Source organism: Neophocaena asiaeorientalis, unplaced genomic scaffold (genome assembly GCF_003031525.2).
Source record: "Neophocaena asiaeorientalis asiaeorientalis breed wild unplaced genomic scaffold, Neophocaena_asiaeorientalis_V1.1 scaffold1144, whole genome shotgun sequence".
NCBI lineage: Eukaryota > Metazoa > Chordata > Mammalia > Artiodactyla > Phocoenidae > Neophocaena > Neophocaena asiaeorientalis.
Genome location: NW_020172213.1, coordinates 186,545 through 191,943, shown reverse-complemented (window position 1 = coordinate 191,943; position 5,399 = coordinate 186,545).

The following is a 5,399-nucleotide window of genomic DNA, read 5'->3' as shown; positions in this document are numbered from 1 at the left end:
AGGGAAAACTGCAGCCATTTAAAAATTTTAAGCCATTAAGTTTGTGGTGATTTGTTACAGCAGCAATATGCAACTAATAAAGAAAGCATACTGACCCCTGCTCCAAAAGTGGAGACATTCACTGCACTGTCATTATTTATTTTGAAACTATAGTTTAAACAAGGATATGTTGTACCGATGATTGGAGACATGAACTGCACCCAAAGTGAGCTTCAATAATTCTAAACCCTTTTGAACTTAGGAACTCCTGTAGCTTATATATATATATATATATATATATATATACACACACACATACATAAAACTCAACAGTGACTTCATCAATTGTTTAGACCTTGGACCAAGAAAATGTGTTTCTGGGGAGGTGTGTTTTATCAATGACATTGTTTAAGATTGCCAGAGCATGGTGATAATTAAAGCTGACCAGGTTTTTGTTGGTTTTATTACTGTTTTTAAATTTTCTACAGGTAATACAGCTTTTTTTGCTTGCACCCAGTGTAGATGATTCTCACTACCTCACATTTGTACTCCACAGTTGCTTTCATATGTTGTTTATTCAGATAAGTTAATATCTTAACTGATTATTCAGAATTAAGGCCTGTACGTATGTTATGTTAATGCTCTTTTTCTTTGCCTACATTCTATCTCTAAAAATATGGAAACATTATGAATGTCAACACGTTGTTGGTCTCCTGAATTGCACAGCTGTCACATGATAACCTTATATATGACTGGCTAGCTTTAAGTTTTCCCTGCTGTACTCAGGGTTTCTCTGAATTCCTTAGTATAAATTTTACTTTCTTGAAGTCAGTATTTATGTTTTCATTTTATAAATTGAAAAAGATTGAATCATAATTTGCTATCTGTCACATAAGTGGTGGTGTTGGGACTCAGATCTACATCTTTTGATTATGAATCTCATTGTTTCCCAAATTCCCATTCTAGAATAAGCTTCTTGCTAGAATAGACAGATAATTTGGATGAGGAATTGAAGTATTCAATAATCATAAGCATTCTGTTGTGGAGTGATGCACTAAACTAGTTTAAACTCCTCAAGACATTTTCAATATCTCTGTCTTTTTCCTTCTAAGAGATTCCTTTTTACATATACAACCAAGACATTTAAAAAGCATTATAGTATAATTACTATATCACTGTAATCTTTCTTCAGTTTCAAAATTATATTTTAATTTCTTAACCTTTCTTATGAACTGAATTTGGCTGACACATTTTCCTCAAGTGCTTTGTAGTTTTTTATTATTTTTTTCTTTTTGAGGCTTTATCTTCATGAAATCTTCCTGAAATAAGTTTTTTCAGGCTAAATCGTTGGAAGCTATAACATGTATTACTGGTTGGTTTTTACTTTGTAAAGGAAATTAAAAATGTCAACTTAGAGGATAAGCCTTTGCAACTGGAATATATCTCAGAAACCTAATTCAAAAATTTCATTTTTCTGTGAAAAAATAAAAAGACACAAAAGGATGTGCTTTACCCAGTTGGAAATCCTCTATGTATGTAAAGATTGTTTATTAACTTACTTATTGTCCTTCCTGTTACACCAAGTACACTGCACAAGACATCATTCCATAAGGTTTCCATTGTCTTAGATACATCCCTGCACAAGACACTTTCCTCTAGAAAACAGTTTTAAAATAGTCTCCATGATTTAGGATTCTTATGATGTCCTTTTTGTTTACACTAAACTATATCTGGCCAATCTTACACAATTCTGAGAATTTGGATTATATTTAAAATCAAAATCACAATAATTTGAAATTTACATGTTCTTGACTTTTTTTTTTTTTTGGCTGCGCTTGGTCTTCATTGCTGCGTGTGGTCTTTCTTTAGTTGCAGCGAGCGGGGGCTACTCTTCGTTGCGGTGCGCGGGCTTCTCACTGTGGTGGCTTCTTTTGTTGCAGAGCACGGGCTCTAGGAGTGTGGGCTTCAGTAGTTGTGGCATGCAGGCTCAGTAGTTGTGGCTCGCGGGCTCTAGAGCGCAGGCTCAGTAGTTGTGGCACACAGGCTTAGTCGCTCTGTGGCATGTGGGATCTTCCCTGACCAGGGCTCGAACCTATGTCCCCTGCATTGGCAGGCGGATTCTTAACCACTGCGCCACCAGGGAAGTCCCAGTTCTTGCCTTTTTATTAAAGAAAACAAGGCTTTTAAATTTTTTGTCGCTCTTAAGGTCATTTTTCTCCCCCAAAATCACAACAGCTTACATGCTGTCCTTTGGTTTAGGGAAGATAAACGAAGGAATTCTCCCTTCTGCTCCCTGCAACCCCCTGCCATTGAATTAAGTTGATTGCCTCTTAATCCTGGATGAGATCATGAACTCTGACACTTGCTTATCTGGTAAGCTCAAATTCACCTATGGGACATTTATTTTAAATTATTTTTTTGTTATGAAAATTTTAAACATATACAATAGTAGAAATAATAGTATAATGAACCCCTATATATCTGTCATCCAGATTATATAGTTACCAAGATTTTGCCACATTTGCTTCATTTATCTTCCTTTTTGCTTTATTGAAGCGTGGAAAACAAGTCTCAGATATTATATCATTTTACCCCTATATATTTCAGTGTGCCTTTTTTTAAAAATTTTTAATTAATTTATTTATTTTTGGCTGTGTTAGGTCTTCGTTTCTGTGCGAGGGCTTTCTCCAGTTGTGGCGAGCGGGGGCGACTCTTCATCGCGATGTGTGGGCCTCTCACTGCCGTGGCCTCTCCTGTTGCGGAGCACAGGCTCCAGACGCGCAAGCTCAGTAGCTGTGGCTCACGGGCTTAGTTGCTCCGTGGCATGTGGGATCCTCCCAGACCAGGGCTCGAACCCATGTCCCCCGCATTGGCAGGCAGACTCCCAACCACTGCGCCACCAGGGAAGCCCTCAGTGTGCCTTTCTAAAAATGGATATTTTCTTATATAATCGCAGTGATAATCATAAAATTTTCAAATGATATTCAATTATAGCAAAAATTTGTGAATGCATATTCAAATGATGGAGATCCAGGAAACAATCCTTTAGTGTATATTTAAGGAACAGTGATTAGTGTAAGTTGACTAAAGTATAGGACATATGTATGTACAAAGGATTTAGTAGAAAAGGTTGAAAATGTGTATTTGATTCACACTGTGGGCACTAATAATAAGCCCTAGATACTGAGCTAGATGCCTTACATATATCTTATTCCTATCATATAGGCATTATCAACCCTATTTTACACATTAAGAAATTAATTCTTGGCTAGTGATATGATGAAAACTGCTTAAGGAAGATTAAACGATGTACTATATTGAGTAAATTAAATATTAAGCACTTATTCTGGATTGATTGTTTTGACCTGATTCATGCATTCATTCATTTACTTAAATATTTATGGAGTGGGTCTTACACACCATGGACGTTAACAATCTAATGGGGAAGACAGAACTTAAATATACATAAGATATAGATATGGTTTGCTAAGGAAATATATGGTAGAACTCTTAGTGTCTTTTTGTGATTAAAAAACAAACTTATGGTCTTTTTGTTAAATATGGAAATCAAAATCCACAAAGAAGGAAATTTTAATTACTCATTACTTACTGCCAATGACATTGCCAGGGAAGGGGAAAGTCCATGAAGGACTGTTTATTGACTTGCATTGGCCTGTCCTAGAACTGATACACATCTTCTACTCATATTCTGTTAAATAGAACTCAGTCTTCTGTCACTGAATTGAGGGTGGGAAATTTAGTTTAGATCTGTGCCTAGGAAGATGAGAAAGAAAAGGTTTTATTGACCACCTAGGCAGTCTCCCTCACATATTTATTAATTTCAGTTTATTCATTTTTCAAACTCTGGAAGGAGATTCCCAAACTATGACTCTGGTGCTCAGTCACTTAATTGTACAGTTAACTTCTTGAATCAATGTTCCTGGACACTGTGTCAATATGGTCTGAAATAACAAGCTTCTCCTTTGGACTCATTTCTTCTTTTTTCTTTTTTTGCGGTACGCGGGCCTCTCACTGTTGTGGCCTCTCCCATTGCGGAGCACAGGCTCCGGACGTGCAGGCTCAGCGGCCATGGCTCACGGGCCTAGCTGCTCCGTGGCATGTGGGATCTTCCTGGACCGGGGCACGAACCCGTGTCCTCTGCATCGGCAGGTGGACTCTCAACCACTGCGCCACCAGGGAAGCCCTCATTTCTTCTTTCAAGTGATTAAAATGCACTGTGTTGGGATAAGTCACTCACTTTTGCGTTTTTCATCTGGACAATATAATCCATGCATTGTTTATTTTTGGTTAAAAAGAAATCCATCTGTTCTGGACACAGAGAGACTGTTCATTTCCTCATAATCTGCAATAGGTTTAGGACATTAAACCTGATAGGCTAGATGAGCAAATCATAGAAGTGGCAGGTTGGTTCAGCCTTTAGTTAAGGAAGTGTTACATGATACACAATAAACATAACAAATTCACACAGAATAGAGCTGGACCTCAGCTCTGAAACTTAGTACCCTTAAATTTAACTTATTCTAAATTAGTGCAGCACAGTGTAAGAGAGAATGGATTAACATGTGGAATCATTGTAGAATTATTTGTAGAAGTATTTGAATTATGTATATGATAAAAGGAAATGTATTCCTTTCTTCAAGGAAATGTTCTAGCAATGTCATTACCAACAAAGTTATAATTTATTCAAACAAGCTTGAAATATTTCATCTGATCCTGGAGTTCATTTTATCATTTATTCATTCATTTCTTCATTACATCATAATGAACACGTTTCCATATTGTCTTTACCCATTATTTAAAGGGTAATCATCTTCTTCAAGATCCCTGTCACCTTCATCAGTGACTCATACTCTCCTGCTCTCACCTTCAGCCTCAGGTCTTTTACACGTGATATTCTGTCTGCCTGGAAAGCTATTCCCACAGATATCCATAGGATATTCATTCATTTCTCAAAGATCTCTACTCAAATATCGCCATAATAGAGAGGTCTTTCCTGACCTCTTTATTTAACATAACAACTCTCTTGGTGCTCTCTATCCCCCTTACCTAGCTGTATTTTTAATTATAATTATAACTTATCACTCTCCTCTTTACCCCCACCCCAGAGGATGGAACATTGTTTTGCTTGTTTTTGTATGCTTAGCACCTAGAACAATGTCTGGCTGGCATATAGTAGGATCTTAAATGTAAGTATTGAGTAGGATCTTAATAATATATATATACATATATAGTGTATAATATATATATACACTACATATACATAAATATATGTAGTGTATATCAGGCATAATTCCAATACACTAGGATCACAGCTGAGACACTGAACAATGTAAAGCAATTATACTCCAATAAAGATGTTAAAAAAAAGAAAGCATAGAGAATTCAGAAAAATATATCTA